At 40.9% G+C, this 21,685-nt stretch overlaps 1 long non-coding RNA gene across 1 annotated transcript; it reads left to right on the forward strand.

Moving 5' to 3' along the window:
* Positions 1–2,225: 2,225 nt before the first annotated feature.
* LOC109549820 (uncharacterized) lies at positions 2,226–19,730 on the forward strand. The gene is made up of 6 exons (XR_012332476.1): positions 2,226–2,729; positions 2,916–3,130; positions 5,271–7,042; positions 7,255–7,449; positions 18,005–18,236; positions 18,352–19,730. It is a non-coding gene; the product is annotated as an uncharacterized lncRNA (long non-coding RNA).
* Positions 19,731–21,685: the final 1,955 nt, after the last annotated feature.

The raw sequence follows: 21,685 nt of genomic DNA on the forward strand, positions 1-21,685 counted from the left end.
TAACTGTGCTGTCCAGGAAAGAAGCCACTAGCCACATGTGGCTGTTGAACCCTTGAAATGTGGCTGGAGTTATGGAGGAAGTGGGTTTGTAATATTACTTTTAATTAGTGTAAATTTGAATAGCTATGTCAGGCTGATGCCTACCATATCGGACAGTCCAACTCTAGATGGATGGTCTACGTCCCGAAAGGATGCAGCCCTCCCTACACCTTGATTTTAGCCCACTGAGACCTGTGTCATACTTTAGACCTGTGGAGCTGTAAGATAATACATTTCTATTGTTTTAAGCCACTAAGTTCATGATAATTTGTTATGGCAGCAATAGAGAAGTATTCATTATAACCCTCAAATGGCAGCATTAAAAGGGCTTTCGGACAAACATTATTTCAGTTTGCAAGCTGCCAACTGAGACAGTTTTTTCCTTTTCGGAATTATGTTTCTTTTCTGGTGATCTGAGTAGTCTATGGTCATTACATAAAATTTAGAGAAAACACAGGACATTATAAAGAGGAAGAAAGCAAGTAACTATGTCTTCCTTTCTGGAGGTTGATACTAATAATAATTGGATATATTCCCTCTTAGTTTTGTATTCATATTTTTATAATGGTGGAGATAATAATGAGCTTAGAGTTGTTGAATGACTATTATGTGCCAGGCCCTGTTCTAAACATTTTTGTTATACTAAGTCAGTTAATCCTCATTGCAATCTGTGAGATAGGCAGTTTGCCCACTACACAGATAAACCAACTGAGGCAAGAAGGTACATATACATGTATGATACATTGTATATCTGTATAGGACATTGCAGAGCAGCGCATCTGTCTCAGGCACTAAATTTCAGGGCACAGCTTAATCCTATGCTATACTGCCTATATTCTGAATATAACTTTTTTTTTTTTTTTTGGGTTCGCGAGCCTCTCACTGTTGTGGCCTCTCCCGTTGCGGAGCACAGGCTCCAGACGCGCAGGCTCAGCGGCCATGGCTCACAGGCCTACCGCTCCGCGGCATGTGGGATCTTCCCGGACCGGGGCACGAACCCGTGTCCCCTGCATCGGCAGACGGACTCTCAACCACTGCGCCACCAGGGAAGCCCTGAATATAACATTTTTAATCTTGATTTTTTTCACTTAACCCTTTAAAGATTTTCTCATGTTCTTTACAACTTCTCTGTGCAACCATGGATAGCACAAGTGTTACCCTTTTGGGGCCACATTTATGCCAAAATAATTACAGTGACCTTTATTATCATTGAAAAGAAGCGTATTGGAAATAGAAATCCTTCTGCTTAAAGGTGAAATTAGCAGGATGCTACTTATGATTGGAGGTGAGGGATGGGGGCAAGTGTCAAGTAAATTTGTAAAGTCATTTACTTGCAACTTGAAGTTAGTTTTCCTTTAGAATCATGTGATCCATTATTGGATTTTCACCAGCACCCCTTTCCCACATGCCTGTTTTTCATGTAATGGAACTACTAAATGTTGTCAGTCCATCGAGATTTATCCCAAGAACTTGTGTGTGAGGGAAAGAAAATGTTCCCCAGCTGCAAAATTAGTGTAAAATTGATCAGAACAGAGATATGCAAAGTTATCTTTAAAAAATCAATATAGAATCTGGGCCTCTAAGATGTTATCCAGAAAAGGAAGACATAAGTCAGAAATTTCTTTGTCAGCCCTGGGAGAACTGAGAAAAGGGCTCCTGGGAGATCCACTGGCAGGACCCAGGGAAGCACTGCACGTGGTGGAGGGAGCTTTATTTAGCTGATGACCTCTGAAGGGACTGGCCTCTTTGCAAGACAGATGCATCAGGTTATTTTAGGCGATGCAGTTAACATCAGCTCACTGTCTTATTTGCATTTCCACCCAAAAATTTCTGGTTAAAATTTGGCTTCCTAAATAGGTCTACCTACAGGGAGAGATTTCTCTGGCCATGCTGCCACCAGTATTATTGGCCTGTCACAGTTATATTTATCATTGTAAAGTAAAAGATGACGATGACAGTTCTATAAATGTTTCCTAAGTTCAGTTAAATCAAATATACCTCTCAGGTATGGGTCCATTCTGACAGTCAGTCCCTGAACCGGGGGCTCACCAGGTAGCCTGGGTCTTCACCTCGCTTCATCCCCTTTGACTTTTCATTGGTCAAGCTTAGGCTCCAGTGTAATCTAAGCAATTGCAGTGTAGATTTGTAATTAAACAATAGGAAAAATACAGTTGTGGTCTTAGTAATTACTGCAACAGGATGGTAAGGTGCAATAAGAACAGTTTAATTAGAGAAGGATGTAGATGCTGCTGCTCATAATGACGAATAACATTAATCGGGGACTTAAAAATGGGTCAGGCATTGTATTATGCACTTTAAATGAATTATTTCATTTACTCCTAACAACTCCCTGAAGAAGGTACATTAGTATATACAATTTACCACTGGGAAAATTGAGGATCTGTAAGTCTAATGACTCATCCAAGGCTAGACATGCAGTAAGTGTAGAGCCAAGTTTACAAGTCCAGGCAGCATGAGTCTTTGCTCAAACTCTTAGGCATAATGCTCCATGAAGGGGCTGAAAGGAGGCTGTGGAAGAGAAGCTAAGGGGAACTTGCATTTCGGCTTCAGGAGTTGATGTTACTGGTTTCTGTTTAAACCTTCTTCTTTGTGATCCAGGTATAGGCAGACCTTGGAGATATTGCTGGTTGAGTTCCAGACCGTGGCAATAAAGGGAATATCGTAATAAAGTGAGTCACAAGAGTTTTTTGGTTTCCCAGTCCATCTAAAAGTTACGTTTACACTATCCTATAGTCTATTAAGTGTAACATTATGTCTTAAGAAAACAATGTACATAGCTTAATTAAAAAACACTTTATTGCTAAGAAATGCTAACCATCATCTGAACCTTCAATAGATTGTAATCTTTTTTGCAGTTATAACATCAAAGATCACTGATCACAAATCACCGTAACAGCCATAAGAATAATGAAAATGTTTGGAATATTTTGAGAATTACCAGAATGTGGCACAGAGACAGGACGTGAGCAAATGCTGTTGGAAAAATGGTGTCGATAGCCTTGCTCGATGCAGGGTTGTTACAAACCTTGTTTGTAAAAAGTACAATATCTTCGAAGTGCAATAAAGCGAGGTAAGCCTGTATATCATTAGTTTTTCCTACCGACCAATCAGGGTTCGATTCCATTCTTGGCTCACCACTTAGAGAGGAGAGGATCTTCTAAGAGAACTAGATAAGAATTGAAAGGGACTGGGGCATAGTGATGAAGAAGGGGTCAAAGAAGATACATGTGTACAGAAAAGATTGCCAGATAAAAAATTAAACAAGCAGTGGACATGGAAGAACAGGGGAAAGGCAGGTTTAATGGCCAATTATAACCTTTTTGAGGAAGAAAAAAAGAGTGGATCAGACGTCAGTTACTTGAAAAATCTTTGTTTCTGTTTGGCTAGGCGGTGAGGGGTAAGAGAAGCATGTTCAGCTGCCCATCAATCTGTATGTTCCCTGGCTTGTAACTGCAAGTCACTGCTATTGCCTTTGAGCTCTGGAACTGTTTTATTGCCTTTATAAACTACTAGCTATCTTCTTTTAGGGGGAAATAACAGATGGTCATGCTGGAAGTGAGCTTTTTATCTGAATCTTCAAAACCTTTTTGTACACAATTTGTGAGGTTCACTTCTTTGCAAATTCAGTGCTTTCTTGTAGCTTTTCCTTTTGAGATGAGCCACAAGAGCCTCATTTTTGTTGGGCATTGCCTATTAGTGGCAAAACTCCTTTCTTATTTAATCAGCTTCTCCAAAGGAATAAGGCTGAGTCCAGATACGTTCTATTTATAAGGGTGAAAAGATTTTGGTGGTCTGACTAAAAATAACACGTGGAATCTGCCACCTGGGTCTCTCTTCCATATTCATCTTGTATTTTTATGCTTTTTGCTCATGGAGTTCAAGCTCACAGGTCAGCCCCTGTGCGTGTGGAAGAGATTTGACTGGGTCAAGTGTTCGCGGCTGAGGTATGGAGACCACGGCAGTACTGCCGAGACGCTGACCCCAACCTGGCCAAGTGGTTGTGAGGCAAGGCTGATGTAGCCCCAAATCTTGGTCATTTTGGGTTCAGAATGTATAGAGGATTGTTGCACACATTCTGTGTTGAGTGGGAAAATAGGAGTAAAATAGTATTGCCTGTGAAAAAACCCTAGGAAATGGTGTATTTTTTCATAATTACTAAAAATCTACAAGATAGTTGGATATACACTAGGCTCAGAAAACAACCAACCAAACCAAATCAAAATCAGCTTTGCAGAGTTAAGCCTATTCAGAGCTCATTTTATTCTACAGGCTTATTTCCCAAATCACTTGGAATTAATACTGTTCGGATTTATTATTCAGATCCCTGAGTCGACCAGAGATACTCGTAGCCAGCTTTTGTGCAATCTCTGAATACTGCCTAGGCTTAAGGATGGCAGGATAGTTTAGTGGCTAAGAACGCAGGCTCTGGAGTCAAGGTCTGGGTATCATCATCTGGGGTCTGTCACTTACAGGCTGTGTGACTTTGGGTTAATTACTCAGGTTCTTTAAGCCCTTCAGTTTTTCTCAGCTGTGAAATAGACATAACAAGTATCGCCAGGGTTGTTATGAGGATGAATTTATACACATAAACATAAGCACATATACACCCACATAGACTTGACCCTTGGAGGCAGGGGGTGCCAACCCTCCAGGCAATTGAAAATCTGCGTATAACTTTACAGTCTGTCCTCTTTATATGTGATTCTGTGCCCACAGATTCAACCAACCTCAGATCAGATAGTACTGTTATTCGTATTTGGTGAAAAAAATCTTTGTATAAGTGGACCCAGGCAGTTCAAACTTGTGTTGTTCAAGGATCAACTGTATATGTGTGTGTGTGTATATATATATATATATATATATATATATATTTTGCATAACATATATGTGTATAAAGTGCTTGCATATAGAGTACATGCACAGTAAATCACAGCTGTGTTGTTGTTCAGTTGCAGACTTTGCTCCTGTGTTGTCTTTGTGAAGGAAGAAATACTGTTCTCAGTGTTGGGTACTGCTTGCTTTCATTATTTTGGCTTAAGAGAGAGGGCTAAGTCTATGGTAAAAAACCCAAAAATCTCTTCTGGAAACTATCCTTCTATTTTGGAGGATCGTGAAGGCTCTGAGAAGTCCTGCATTAAAGAAACCTATTTAAATTCTTATATGTGGAATATCCCCAAAATGATTTGATCACTAAAACCATTTTTTTCCAGTTATACCTATTAACATCCTGTGGATCCACTGCTCTGCAAACCCAGCAAACACACTTTAGGAAATTCTGATCAGCTGATGTAGCCATGGTCTTGAACATAGAAATGTGTATCTGAATCCTTGTTCCATACTTTCTGGCTCTGTGTCTGTGGTATAGCACTGAACGTGACTCTCTCCTATCAATTAAAACTCAGCTTGGATGTTATCAGCTCCAGGACCATCAGCCCCCAGATAACTGGGTAAGAAACACTTCCTGTATGTGCTCATGATCCGTGCCGTGAAGAGCCATATTAGAACCTGAGGCAAAAGAAAAAATCAGTTAACCTGATGCTGTCTTCATTTAAAATGAAGTTCCTCACTTGTCTCACCCTCTTTCTGGCCCTGCTCATAATGCCATCAACATGCATCTCTCATACTATAATAATTTATTTATATATGTCTCCACAAATAGACAGAAAGCTCCTGGTGGGTCAAGACAATGCCTTATTAATCTTTATATCTATGACACTTAGCTCAGCGCTGGCACAAAGTCAGTTTTCAACAATGTGTTTCAGACTAGAATGCTCTTCCCCTAGAGATCCACTCCCTCACTTCCTTTGTGTTTCTGCTTAAATATCATCATCAGAGAAGCCTTTCCTGTAAAGTGGTATCACCCTCACTACTACCTAGGTATGTATCCCTTATGTCATTTAATTTTTCTTCATAGCACTTATCATGATCTGACATCTTTTTGTTTATTTTTTTATTGTGTATCTCTCTTGACTTAAACCTTGGTCTAGCAGCGTCTTGGTCTGTTTTTTCATTTCTGCATCTCCAGTGCCTAGAAAAATAGTACCAGATACATAACAGATAATAAATATTGGCTGAGTAAGTAAATTACTGAATCAATAAAGGAATGGATGAATGAATATCTTTTTCCTTCATTGCCTTTCTGGCAAATGGGAATAATGCAACCTATCTCATCTGCTAATAGCATTAAATAAGAATGTGCGTAAGGTGCCACTTAATGTATTGCTTTGTGCGCTGGTGGTATTTAGTAAATGTTTGCTAGATAAATCTGAATCTAGCTGAAGGTGAATGGAAAATGGTAATTCATGTGAGGGTTTTAGGGGACTAACGATAACTTCTGTGCCAGAGTTTTCTAATACTACAAAGAGAATGCTAGATACCATGGTGTCATTTATTGAGTGGTAATTTTATAAACAGAATATTAACGAAACAAGAGTCACATTCCTTCTTTAAAATAGCGTGTATATTTAATCAGAGACCGGGATAATGGTTTTTCATCTTACGGCTCCTGTTATTGGACAGTCTCATGGGACGACCTTAGGTATTGGGGTCCCAGCGTCTGAGCTTGAATTCTGGCTCTGCCCTTTAGTGAGGGTGGGTAATTTCAGATAAGGCATTTACCCTCTTGTTGAGTCTTAGCTTCTTCATTTGTAGGAGAACATCATTATAAATAGCTATAGCTCAGATTTGATATAAGAATCACGTGTGCTCATTTTATAAAACAGTGAGTGTTCGTTGCTGCTGCTCTTTTTACTGCTATTACTACCAGTACCACCACTGCTGCTGCCAGTACCACCACTACTTCTACCAAGCAACATCCTCTGGAAATTTCCAAGCCAAGCTATAAGGAAAAAATGCTACCCACTGTTTATTTCTCTCATAAACTTTTAGCAGATCTCAAAGTCTAAAGGGAAGCTGGAACCAGGACCAATTGCAGTAACTGATTGTATACACTGACAGAACCTGGAAGCCGCTCTTGCCACCAGTAAGTCATCCTTCGGGTCCTGTAACTCTGATCTCCACATCCCCTTAGGATTCTCCTGCTACCTGAGGGAGGTTCCAGCACAGTCTGACACATCTTTAGGACTGCGTCCATTAGCAAACAAGGTTGTTGACTTGCACGTGTAGAACTGCAGATGTTGCACGTTGCTGGTTTATTAACGTTCTGTTTCTGTTTCCCATGTGTGTGTTTTTCAGAAGGTAAGCAAGCAGCTTTGCACAAATCAGTCTTTCCTATTGAGCCAAGACCATTTCAAGAAAAAGTCTGGAGGAGTGACCTCCGCACACCTTGGAAGGGGGAGTCAGTAAGACAGTGTGACGCTGACCACAAAGCAGAATCCAAGGAGCCATTCTTGAAAGTGAATCATGAATTTTTATTCCACAGCTAAAAAGGTATATTTGTTTATGCTCTGTTTTCCTGAGGACTTGAAAAGAGCTAACAGCTTCTCTTGGGTGCTCTTTCTTACCCACCTCTGCTCTCTTTCTTTTGCTATTCCTTCATTTGTTTTTGGAGAGATCACAGCAAACTGTGTGTGTGTGTGTGTGTGTGTGTGTGTGTGTGTGTGTGTTCTCAGCAAGCACTAGAAAGAAAAGGTAGCCCCCTTAAAATAGAATTACTGGGAACATGTCTCCTTAAAAGAAGCTGAGATACCAGATTTCATTAAAACTGTGCTTTAATGGAATTGAAGGGAACTCTATCATTAAGATGTGTTTGCAGAAGGTAAGTAGAAAGTGATTTTAATTACTGAGTGTTTCTAAATATATCCACCCACTCCTCCCCAGCCAAGTCATGCAGATCTGTAGTTCCAGGAGAAACTATATCATATTGTTGAAGGGTGACTAGAGATATTCAAACTGACCATGATTTGGTAAGGTCTCTGCTTAATTAACCAGAACAGAGACAAAACTAGAATTTTCGACCTGTATAGTAGAATAGAATTTTGAAATATACTTAGCAGTTTTGCTATAACCTATATGCAGAAATGTAGAATAGGCAATGCTCAGATTTCAGGTTTCGTAATTGAATTCTGTGAGGCGCAGATATACCTCCAAACAGTTTTGGAGATTTTGTTTTCGGGGTATCCTGCTTTCCAGGAAGTCAGGCCCTGGGGTGTGGCCTGCAGTGGTGCAGATGTGACCCAAGAGCTCTGAGCTGGAACAGGAAGAAGATGGTGAGCACCAGATGGGAACCTGCATGTCTTAGCAGATGGGTGGCCTGATAGCAGGATCTTGGCTTATGAAACCTCCCTTTAAAAAAGAGGTCCTCATCACATGCATGTGTGACAGTTGTAAGCACTCTTTGGGAAATAATGGATGATGGTTGGGTAAGTTGATTTAGGTAAGTTAATACAGTAGAACCTGGAATGCTTGGCATGAGATTTTGACTTGATACATTTGGCAACTAGGAACGATTGCAGTTTTTCGGGAAGGGGATTGACAAGGCAAAAAGATGCTTAACATTGGAAGAATGCAAAAAGTATTAGGAGGACCCAAAAGACATTTAGGCTTCTAAGGTTAAGGACTGGGTCCTACTCATTTTGAAGCCCCTGGCGCCTACTCGCACAAAGTCTGGCACACAATTAGTACTCAGTAGATGTTTGTTGAATGAGAAAAAGAACAATTCTATCTCATGGATATCCAAATGGATTCCTGAAGTTTAGGGTGATATGAGGAAGGTTTTTCTTCTGGTGAGAAATTATTACCCCATAACATAGAAACTGAGGGAAAATGTGGAACATCTTGAGAGGTCTCTATGGGTTAGACTTGTTCTAGCCTAAATGTCAGAGGTAATTTTGCTGACTTTTCAACTCCAAGATGTATATGACATACTTAACTCTATTATGTAGATGAAAAGTGCTCAAAAAAAAAACCCAACAACTAGCCATGAACAGACACGGAGGAACATTAAATGCCTATTGCTAAGTGCGGGGAGCCAGTCTAATTACACTGTATAGTTCCAACTACATGACATTATGGAAAAGGTAACTCTATAGCGGTAGTAAAATCAATCAATCAATCAATCAATCAAGGGTTGGGCGGGGAGGGCAGGAAGGTAAAATAGGTGAAGCACAGAGGATCTTTAGGGCATTGGAATTATTCTGTATGATACTGCAGTGGTGGATTCATGGTAGTGTGCATTTGTCAAAACCCAGACAACTGTACAAACACGAAGAGTGAACTAATGTAAGCTATGGACTTCATGTAATAACAGTACGTCGTTTCATCAGGTGTAACAAATGTGTTGCACTAAGGCAAGGTAATAATAGGGGAAGCTGGGTGGGGTGGACGGGAGAACCATCTGCACTTTCTGCTCAGACTTTACATAAACCTAAAACTGCTCTAAACACTGTTCTATCAGTTATTTTTTAAAAACTGTAAATCATCACAACATAGAGGAATGAGGCATCTCCGAACTTGGGGGGACATTTTTTCTTTCTCAACTGTTAGAACTGGTGTACCTCTCTTTCTTTACTAATGAGAAAGGAACTAGGAGGAATTGAGAAGAGAACCATTATTCTCCTCTAGCAGACAGAAATAAAAGGGAATTGTAGCCATCAGTTCCTTTCTGCACGCTCCAAGCTGGGAGATACAGGAGAAAAATGATCCTTCTTTGACTTTTCTCCTGGGTAATTGATGGCTTATGTTCTTGGCAGTTAAAAGCAACAGACATGTGAGTGGGCATATGGAAATCAAAGGGCAGAATGTAGTTGAGTCCAGGCCTCATTCAACATTTTACAAAAGCAGGGTCCTGTATTCAGAAGGAAATGGCAAATCCCATTCCCGTTTTTGATCGTGCCTCCTTCTCCATCATTTCCCTGGGGTTTGTCCCAGGTTTCCCTCATTTGGGGGCACACATTGCCTCTTCTGGTATTACCCCAGCCTGCATTATGTTGCCAAATGGTATTTCCAGTTTGTATTTCATTCTTATCCAGCTATTAGAGCGGACCTGGCCTTCTGTTGAATTTTTTTTTTTTTAAACTTTGTCGTAAATTGAGCAGATGGATTTGAATTCCTAATTTTCTTCAAAAATGTGCCAAGTACTTGTTCCTTTGTTCCTCATTTTCCCCTTGACCAATTCCTTGTGGCTTTGCATTTTTCTTCTTTGAAAGCATCTCACTGATGAGTCTTGTGTCTCTGCGTTCTGGGCATCTCATTGGTAGCTAAGTTTTCTAGAATCCACTCCCCTTTGGTTTTGAGATGCTATCCTGGTTTCATACACCTAGGATATATGGGTGTACACATAAATATTACCACTGAAATAATTGAAAATCGTATTAGAACGCTAAAATATAATTTATACTTATTGAGATTGCTTAAGAAAAAAAGGACATATTTGTCTATTGTTTTATTGAATACTATGACCAGTTAATTTGCGAAGTGTTTCAGATAAATTATGTCAGTTTAACCTCATTGAATCCCTTCTGATAGCTCCATTTTACAGAATAAGGTAGTGAGACCATAAGAATGGACTTGCCCAAGGTCAGTTACCCAGTAAGCAGTAGAGCCAGGAGGCAAATTCAAATTTATTTTATGCTATAGTCTACTTTTCTTTTAATTAAAAGAGCATTGGCTTTGTAATATGAAGGGTTTCTATTTGAGTTCTTTTGGGGAGCGGGGATGTTCTTTAAGTTGCTTAAACCTTAGTGTTTCTATCTATAAAGCGGGAATGATGTTCATTTACTTTCAGTATTGCTCTGAGAATTAAAAGAGATAATGAAGTTAAGTTCCTTGCACAGGGCCCGGTATGCAGTTATTTGTGGAGTGTCAATTTTTTTTTATATTCAAACTGTTGTTTTTATTGCTGATGCTATAATTCATCTTGGGACAGAAAGGTAAACTGTACTAAGTTAAGACAAAAATTACCATATGTTACTAGATCTGTGTCCTTTACTAAACCCTGTGACTGAAACCACCTCTTACATTGTTGTCTGTGAGTCCTCTCCTGACACCTGCCATCCCACTGCCCAGCCCTGTGGCAGAAAGTTCTTTGGAGACCTGATTGTTTTGCTCCCTTTTCTCGGAGGCCATGTTTTTCTGGTCAGGAACAACCTAATTATGCCAGCCTTTCTTCTTCCATCAGCACAACTGTCTGAAACCTTCCTACCAAACTGATCTATTTTCCATCCTTAGTGAGACTCTTTCTGGATTAAAGGTCAGCGGTCCACACGTCAGCCGCCTGTGCAGATAGCACTGTTACACTGACTTGTCTTGCCTTTTGTCTCCCTCCTGCCTCTCCTGCTACCAGTCCGATATTAAAGCCTTACCTTGGCTGGGTGCTTACTTGCCTCTGCCACCGGTTTTAGGAGTTGAAATGCAGACCCAAGATTATCAAAATAAAACAAACAAAAGTAGTAATGAACAACGCAAACAAGCAGCCAGTGACCTTTCACTCTGTAACATACGGCATATATGGTGTTTTAAATTCAACACATATTAAAATTCCTTTTCTTTTTTTGCTATAGTGTAGAGGTGCTTTTCTTTTTGTTTTCTTTAAAAAATCTGTTTTCAATCTTGGAAAGTCTTCCTTGTTTCCAGGACGCAGAATCCAGACCAATCTATAACAACTTAATAGTGTGTATGTGGAGGGGGGTTGTTGCTGGTAGTTTCCTATACCTTGGTACTTTATTTGTGTCAAGTTAATGTACATGGAACAAATACCTGAATATCTGTGATGTGTCAAGTGGAACTTGCATGGCACTGGGCATGAATTAGCAAACAGAAAAGCCCCAGGGAGCTGTGGGTGGATAGGCATGAGAAAGGAAACATAAGGATGCTACACTTCAGCTCAATGGGAGGCCAACTTCCAGTCCTGATACAACCAGGAAACTCTAGTTCCCACTAAAGAGCTAGCACGTGAAGACCACCCTGCCCCCAGCAACCTCTGTGGCCCAAAGAATACAAGGTAGCCTGGTAGAGAATGCTTAGAGAGGGGGATGAGACAGAAAGGCATCTTGCAAATGGTATTGATGGAGAGTAGTCTCCTTAGTGGTATTATTGACTTGAGTTGTTGATTTAAAACCTGAACTTTGATCACTTGCAGACAGAGACATAGTTTCACAGTTACACATCTGAACTCTGATACAATGAAGCAATGTCCTAATGTGCCCTGTAATGTGATGAGAAGAGAGGGAGTGGAAAAGACCATCAGGCATCCAAACTGGATCAGCCACATATCCTTCAGAGGTACAGTGGGCTAATGATTCAACAACTTCTTACTAAGAAGGAGTTGGAAGTTGATACCAGAATCTCACCTTATGGAAATTGAATTTTGTTATATATTAGCTATGTTTAAGCTAACTATCATGAACAAGAAATAAATCCCACAAAACTCCTTTGGGTTTTATGATAGTTGGCTGTTTGGGGGAATGGCTGGTCCAGCCTGACCATTGCAGTCAAGGACCCACAGACAGTGATACCAGATACGCGCAGCTGTTTACGGAGTGTGGTATATCCAAGCGGGCTTCTGTTTCCTGTACCATCTGGCACAATAGCATTGTGAAGAATATGAAAGACCAAATCCCTTCCATGGAAGAGCTTACAGTCTAGGGGAAAGGCAGGATACATTAAAATGTAACAAATATACAAAATTATTTTATTTCTGTTTTATTATCAAAGTAATGCATGTGTATGGTAAAAGCAAGACAAACACTAAAATAACAGAGCAGACTCTATGTATAAACTATTGATAAACATCATATATTATCTATTCCTCCCCATAGTATAGGATTTAGCACACCTCCTCCTTTCTTCTTTTCCAAATTCATAATTGTATTACTGTGTTTATCTTTTCTGTTGATTACTTTTATAACTAATTACAGCTCTATTTTCCTATTCCATCAACTTTTGATGACATCGTCTTTCTTTCATTCTCTCTTTTAAGCCCCCTTCATCTGTTGCCCAGCTCCATGTCAGAGCCTGAACTTTTACAGGGTAAAGCCTGATAAATTTGACTTTGTGTTCTGTAAGGAGACTTGTCCCCCCCAGGCTTTGTACATAAGGTATTTAAATAACAAGATAAATTTCTTTACAGTGACTTGCAATTGCGAAGTTTCTGTTATTCTAGTTCCTTGACCAGTTCTGAGGCCTGAGAAATCAGTCAAGGTAAAATAAATGTAGAATGGTTCATGGAGGCGTTCGGGCATATTCTGAGTCTCAAAAGATCTGGAAGACTTAGAGGGCAGAGAGCTCGACGGTGTGAAGAGGAAAGAAAACAGGATCTGTACTATGACTCTGGTGTAGTCAGGTGATAGACAACTGACAAGGCTCTCTGAAGAAAATTATTTCTTGGAGCACAATGGTGGATCAAGTTGGAAAGGTACTTTAGAACCAGGTGGTTGGCTGAGCCTCAGGCTGTCTGCTTCCTCAAAGTTGTAGCCTATACTTTCCGTGCCTCCACTTCCTGCTCTCGCTCTCTCGCTCTCCAACCTCTTTCATTCTGGTGCAAGACCACACAGCTCTGTTCAGATTGCTCTCAGAGACCACCACAAGCTTAGCTAATAGTGAAGTCCTAACCCACATCCTCCTTTACGTCTTTGTTGAGTTTGATACAATTGGCCATCATCGGCTTCTTGTTCCTTCTCACCCCCTTTATCCTGTGGCATTGTATTCTTCATATTCTTCTCCTGCCCCTCTTCCTGTTACTACGTGGTCTCTTTCATTGTGTTTTCTTTGAGGGTCTATGGGGTTTCTGCACTTGACCCTGTCTCCCCCAATCGGCTGTTCTGTTCACTTCTGTCTACCACGTGCTTTGATTTCCTTCCCGTGTTCCAGATCTACTTCACGTCACCAGTAGTTTGCTGAACTTCTCAGTCTGAATGATCCATCAGAACTTTCACTCAGCATGTGCAAGACTTACCCTGTTCCCTTCCACACCAGTGCCTCTTCCTGTTTTTTTTTCTTTTTGTCTTCATTACTTCTGTCATTATCCTTTAAGTCAGCTGGATTCAAATCCTCATGAGAGCTCTAGATTTCAACCCCCGACTAACCTTTGTACAATATCTAGTCGGTTCATGGCTTCTGTCAATGTTCTATTTCTGCCGTTTTCCTAGCATTTCACGCTACCTTTACGTTCCCAGTGTTGCAACCCTGGCAGGGCCCCCTCTTGGTCTTAATCTGTATTGAGTCAGAAGTCTCCTAAACATTTTCTAATCTCTCCCCATTTCAATCAGCGCTTCACAATAAACCAGGCTAGGACAGGTCAGATCATTTTATCCCTTGCTCAGAACCTTCCGTGGTTCCACATCATTGGCAGAATAAAGGCCACTTGCTTTTATCTAGCTTGGCACTTCAGATCATTCATATCAACCTTTCCAGCACTGTCTTCCAGTCTTCCCTCTCATGCAACCAACCTATAGTCGAGTGATACTAGATTCCTCAGTTTTCCCTCAACCTGCCACTCTTTGCTCCTCTGCCTGATTCCTGATTTAAACTCTTGACATCTCTCACACAAAACTCAGTTCAATTGCTACCTGTGTCATAAAGCCTTTCCTGTGTATCACCATTCCCCTCCCTACAACCCCACTTCCTGTCCATTGGGATAAGATGACTGTTTCTGTTTCCTCCATAGCAGATACAGCATTTTGCTTTTTACTACTCAAGTCTTATTCAGGACAAGACAGTGGCTTAATTTAATATCACCTCTCCCCTTTTCTTATATCTGGTAGGAGTTTGTTATCTAAGCTAATTAGAAGGTGGGTATTTTAGTGAGAAAGACATGCCTTTTGAGGTCAGAATACCTAGTCAGAGCATGGTTCGCATTAACCATTTTATCTTAAGTGAGTCACTGAACCTCTTGTACTTCTGTAAAATGGAGATAATATTTGTATCTCCAATTCCTTGAGAACCAAGGAGTTAATATCTATGGAAACTGTATGGTTCTATGTTTCTCTTCCTTTTAAAAGAGTTAATAGTTTTATTTTTTTTCTGAAACACTTTCCACCAGCCTGTATTACTATACGATGGACATTACTCACTAATTCTGTTTTACAGACAGGAGGACTATGAGAAAAGGACAAACTGAGACTTACATTTATCTAAATAGATACCTCTCTCTTAAAAGGATTAATATCGCCAAAGATGGATTTGCCCTGAAAATTCTTGTCAAGCACACTGCAGTACTTAGAGCCACTGAACCAGGCCCAGAAATTCTCCAGCTGCCTCAGGGTCCCTTTCAAACCCAGGCAGACTCCTGGCTCTTTTAACCAGGAAGCTGGGACAGGGCTTTTCAGGGTCTGTAGGGAGAAGGATCTAGGGAAAACCTTCAGGCGAGGCGTGCCCCTGGCCACCAGAGGGTGCTCTACAGAGGCGGTGGACCATAGCAATGGAAAGACAGGGAGGAGACTTCGGAGCCCTAGGTTTGAATCTCTACTCAATTTTGACTTTAGCCTGGTTGCCCATCATTTTAGAACATGAGACATTAATAATAGCTGCTTTGCATAATTGTTAGGCTGAAATGAGGTCAGTGAGTGAGAGCGCCAAGCTCTAGGACTGGCATAGTGTTGGTTCTCCATGGGGTCCCTCTTTCTCTTTCTTTCCCCTTCCCCCCTCCCCTTGCCCTCCACACTGAGTTTACTCTCTTGGCCTGGGTCAAGAGAGCCATCCTACAAGGTGACTGTTGGTCAGAGCAGGACCATATCCCTTGTCCTGTTTCAGGGTCCCCCGAATCTCAAGGGGTTGTCACTCTAAATATAGCTTTTGGATGAACAAGGAAATTCAGCTAGTCAGCAGCTCCTGGTGGCTTCACAAAAGCAGTTACTGGCAGGGAGCCCGCAGTTGGAGAGCGTGGAGACAGGAATAGTACTCAAGGCTAGTTCAGGACTCTTTCCTCCAATTTCTGCTGCCACTGCACATGTGGGCACAGTTGGGGATTAACTCTTCCCTTCTTTCTGGAGCATAGCCACAGTCTCCAAACAGGAGCTGAATTTCAGGTCCTTCTAGAAAAGTCATTTTCCTTTGCTTAATAAAGTGGCACATTAAACTCATCTTATGTACAAAACCTTTGTTTACTGTTCTTGTATTAGAAGTATCCACTGCAGGCTTTTCAAGTTGATTACCACGTTGACCTTGTGTATCCACTCAAGTGGGTTTGGTTTATATCACCCCCAAACTGAGACTTAGACCTCTTGAAAAAGCACGGATTCTATTTTAGCAGACACTTGCTCAGTTATTCCTCTGGTTGCTTTTAGGCATGGTTACTGCCTTGTTATGCTTTCCCCAGCCACTTAGCTCTGTTGTAGGTGATATCAGATTTCACTGCATCTGTTTCAGTTCCTAATTCCTTAGTCTGCCCTTGACGGAAAAAGGGAAGTCTCTGTTCCCTCACCCGCTGGCTAGTGGCAAGTTGATATAGGTCATTGGCTTTCTGTGTCCATGTGACGCTCCAAACAGCCTTCTGAGGCAGGCATTATAACCCTATATCACAGATGAGGAAGTTGAAGTTTAGAGAGACTAAGTTACTGTACTTGACCAAGGTCAAACAGCAATAAATTCAAGGCTCCTTTAAAGTCACAGTATAAATCATTTTACAAGTTAAAAATACAAGAAAGTATATTTTACTTAATTGTCACTTCTTAGAAGTAGAATCAGTCAGTCAATCATGTTGATTCAGGACCCACTACTCAAAAGGGTGCCCTAGTCCCTGACCAGGCTCAGTTCTGGATTTACCTCAAGAAAGGCTTCTATTACCTCCTTAAGGCTAGTCTGCTGGCACCTCCCTCCACCCCCCACGATCTCCTCCATATCAACGTGTATTTTAGCATCTCCATACTGTGCTGTAATTGCCTCTTGGTCAGACAGCCCCTTTAGATTGTGAGCAACCTAATGGTGGGGTAGGGATGTGTCCTGTTCATCTGTCTGTCCTAACACTGGACACAACACCTGTAATATAGTAGCTGATCAGCAAATGTTTGTTGGATGGAAACAAAGTGCTCAGAGAGCCAGCCAGGTAAGTCTTAGGATGAATGAATTCCAGATTATTTAAGTACAGACGGGCCAACAGGAATTTAGCACAAAGTATTAGGAAACAGAAATCTCTCCTTTTTTGAAACTATAATGGACCCACAGGTGCCCATACGAAAGAGATTGTTGATTTTTTTTTTAATGGAGTTTTATGGATATATGTGAACGCAAAGTTCACATTGTGTCATTCTTTATCTGATGCCTTCTCTAAGGGAATGTTGGTATGTAGCACCAATCAATAAGCATTGTATGCTAGACAATTTCTGGGAGATACCAGGAAGTATAGGGGGTTGCTTGCCCTCCTCAAGATTTGTGCTAGGACATTGTCTTAGTCTGTTCAGGCTGCTGTAACAAAATACCATAGACCAGATGGTTTATAAACAACAGAAAGTTATTACTTACAGTTCTGGAGGCTGGAAGTCCAAGATCAGGACGCCAGCATGGTCGGTTTCTGGTGCGGACCCAATTCTGGATTGCAGATCCCAACTTCTCCTTATACCCTCACATGGTGGAAGGGGCAAGGGATCTCTCTGGGCCTCTTTTATAAGAGCACTAATCCCATTCATGAGGACATCACCCCTTATGACCTAATCACTTCCCAAAGACCCCACCTCCTATACTATCACCTTGGGGGTTAGGATTTCAACTTATGAATTTGGGAAGGCCACAGTCGATGTAGTTTTCAAAGCACTATCTCAAAATGACTAAAATTTTTCGCATCAGTCAGAAAGGGACCTGAATAAAAGATGTCTTTCTCTGGGTTTATACAACTGCTCTGGGATTGGGTTTTAAGTATCAGCATAAACCTGGCCAGATTCTGAAGAGGGACTCATGCCAAGTTTTATTAGTTCAGCCGTTTGTCATTCGAGTGTCTGCATCCTGTCTGTCACCTTGGTTTAAGAAATAGACATGGAAGCCTCAGGAAACTGAATATCAAGAAATCATTTATGGCGCTAGAGTGTGATTTCATTCTCCTTATCATTTTTTCCAGGTACCTGCTACACTGCTGTGGAAACGGAAGTAAACACTGTCCCTCTGTTTGGCACAGGATCTTGACATATATCTATTTGCGGAGGATTGATTGGGTCTAGAGTGTTTCATTATCACCAAGGGTTTCAGGGTTTGAAGTGTATGTCCTGTTAGGATAAAGTTTTTAGGACCAAGATCAACTGCTTGCTAAGAGGCCACAGGAAGAGCCTCTCATCTTTAACAATGGCCTTAAGGTAGAGTCTACTAGGGTCTGTGTGTAGAAAACATGCACCATGTGGAATAAAGAACCGTCAGTATTTATTGTTGGCAGAGTCACATTCTGTCTGTTTGTTCTCTTCACAAACACAGATTGTTTAGAGAAGAAGACTGACTTATGGAGGAGTCTGACCATCTCATGCACTTCTACCTTTTGGCTTCATAGCTGGGGCTAAAGACATCTGTCCTCCTGCTATTCCAGGCATTTATACCCTTGACCAGCTGTACTGTGAGTTCCATAAAGGTGGCAACTTATCTTTGATTGCTTATAGAGTTCTCCACCTATTATAACATTCTGAATACAGAGAGGTGTTCAGTAAATATGGTGGCCAAATGACCAAGATATTTGGAAACCCATTTTCAGTGGAGACACAATGTCAATATGACCTTTATTCTATAGTGAGGAACAGACAGTAACTAACTATTGTTTCCCTAGGTGTTCTGGTTTACACTAGTTGTTTTGCCCTGCCCTCCGTTCCCATCCCTTTCTGTGCTTTCCCTTCCCCTTCCTTTCCCTTCCCTGTCTTTCCTTGCCCTCCCTCCTTCCTATCCTCTCTTTTCCTTTTCAAGAAAATATATTTGAATTGATCCAGAAGGATTTCTTAAGGAGATGAGCATTGAGAGTTTAGAAGAGCAAGATGCAGGAAAAAGACACAGGTTCTGCATTGTTTGCCTCTCAATCTTTGAGTTTTAGTTTTGGTACTTGTAAAATGGGGATATGATACCTATCTTGTGAAGTTGGTCGCAAGAGTTAGAGATCTGTATAAAGTACCTGACATTATTAATAATTGGCATCAAAGGAACTCAATAAATGGTATAAATTACATTGCTGATGAAAAACTTGGAATGGAAATTTACAACCCTTTTTTTTTTTTTTTTTTACTAAACTGAATACTATGTTAGTCATTTTACCAAACTGTTTAAAAAGGCAGTAGAGTACCACAGAATGGCCCCAATTCCCATCCCAAGAATGTCTTCCATACACTTTTGTAGCTGACAGGAACAGACCCCCGCAAGGAGCACACTGCAGATTGTGGTGTGCGAGTAACTCAAACTGTAATCATCTATTTTCTCACATTATTCATTCAGTGTTTTACATTTTTGAGTGTGATAAACCGAATTCTTCTTGCTTTTAAATGAGTGTTTGGAAAGCAAATATTTAAATCCCCAATATTTGGCTGTATATGGGTGGATCTCTGGGTGAATGACCAATGTGAAAGTTGCTGTGAAATATTAGCTGGATCCTTAACCTACAGTTAGTAACAAACAATTGATGGAGAACAAAGGCCTTACCTATTTGACATGCTTTAGCCTTTGAAGGGTAAATATGACAATGAAAGCGCTGAGCATGATTATATTCAGAATAAGGAAAACAAATTTCTCAAGCCTCTTTTTCTTAATTACCAGTTTTCAGATGATGTGACTTTGACACAGGATATTTCTACTCAGTGCACGTCTCAAAATATCTCGTACTAATATAGCCTTTCATTCAAACTTTTAAAAGATTTGATTCATCAGAAGGAAGTTTGTTATAAGAGAAGGATATGGAATTCAGTGATGGGCAGACCTGAGTTTGAAATACGGCTACACCATTACTAACAATGTGATCTTGTGGTGTAATAAAAAATAAATGAATGTGTGGTCTTTGCCCACTGTTCCTAAGGCAGAGCTACTAAAACCCTTGGAATTTCCTGTCTTTTGTATGCTACTGAGATGACTTGTGGGAGAGGGAAAGCCCTAGATAGTCATTACAGGGTTAAAACTTTCATCCCCAATCCCTCAACTTCCTGGGAGGGAAAGGGGCTAGAGATTGGGTTCAGTTACCAATGGCCAGTCATTTAGTTGATCAGTTTTACAAGACGTAATGAAACTTCCACAAAAACCCCTAAGCAATGGGGTTCAGGGAGCTTCTAGGTTGGTGATACATTGATGTACTAAGAAGGTGGCAAGCTGCAGAGGGCATGGAAGTTCTGCAACACCTTTCCCCTCTCCCCATACCTTGTCCTACGCATCTCTTCCATTTGGCTGTCCCTGAGTGGTGTCCTTTAAGTATAGCATTTTCCTGAGTTCTGTGAGTCCTTTTAGGGAATTATCAAACTTGACAAGGAGGTAATGGGGACCCCTGAATTTGTCATTGGCCGGGCAGAAGTGTGGGTAGCCTAAGTACCCCATTTATAGGTGGCATCTGAAGTAGGGGGAGTCTTGTAGGACTAAGCCCTTAACCTGTGGGGTCTGCACTAACTCTGGTAGTTTGTGTCGGAATTGAATTGATTGTTGGACACCTAGCTGGTGTTGGAGAATTGGTGTGGAAAAATGACATGTGTTTGGTATCAGAAAAAGAAACACAGATCTTAAGGAAGTTTGTTTTTTTTGGTTTTTAACAATAGTGAACTTTGTTTTATAATCTCTAAAAAAACGGGGGACATTATAAAACCTCAAAGTGTAGTACCATGTTTGTTATTTAGTAACTGTACATAAATGTTAACTCCCCTGCTTCATTTTTCCACCTGATTTTTTTTTTTTTTTTTTGCGGTACGCAGGCCTCTCACTGTTGTGGCCTCTCCCGTGTGGAGCACAGGCTCCAGACACGCAGGCTCAGTGGCCATGGCTCACGGGCCCAGCCGCTCCACGGCATGTGGCATCTTCTCAGACTGGGGCACAAACCCGTGTCCCCTGCATCGGCAGGCAGACTCTCAACCACTGTGCCACCAGGGAAGCCCCACCTGATTTTTAAGGGAGTGTCAGACATCTGTACTGTACTGTTCAGAATGTGGTGGAGAACATGGCAAATAAATGACTTATGGCTCTAAATTACCTAGTGGAGATACGGAAAGGAGAACTACGGAAACGACATAAAATAGAAAAATGTAGAGTTATCTTTCAAAGTACATTAACATTTTAACAACAGATTGACCCAAATAATAACTTGATAACTTGAAGGGAAAGTTCTCATTGCATGTTATCCCAATCTTGTTGAACTTTTTTTTTCTTTTTCTAATGACTTGGATGCAATTATGAAGGGATTGCCTGGCAGATATATTAGGAGAGAGAACATGTGTGTTTGGTCAGTGAGGATATGAAATAATTCTTCTTAGGCCCAGAGCTATGGACCAAAATCAAAAGGGCAGAATTTCTCTGCAAAACTTTTAATGCATGTCTTGACACTAAGGTTTGTTGTAGATTCCTACTCTGGTGTGGTCAGAGCCCATCCAAAGTATTGTCTCATAGCAGGGGCTGAATACTAGGACAGAGTGCCCAGAGAAGAGCAGCTAGGTTGAAGAAGGGGTGGAGGAGGGGGGCTGTGGAAGCTACACCAGTTAAGGAAGAGTCCTAGGCCCTGAATTCTTTGACTAAGAGAACAGGTATCTTGTTGATTTATTTAAATGGCTGTCATGTGCAAGGAGAGACAAGCTAATTGTGGTCACTC

The sequence above is a fragment of the Tursiops truncatus genome, chromosome 6 (assembly GCF_011762595.2).
Source record: "Tursiops truncatus isolate mTurTru1 chromosome 6, mTurTru1.mat.Y, whole genome shotgun sequence".
In the NCBI taxonomy this organism is placed as follows: Eukaryota; Metazoa; Chordata; class Mammalia; order Artiodactyla; family Delphinidae; genus Tursiops; species Tursiops truncatus.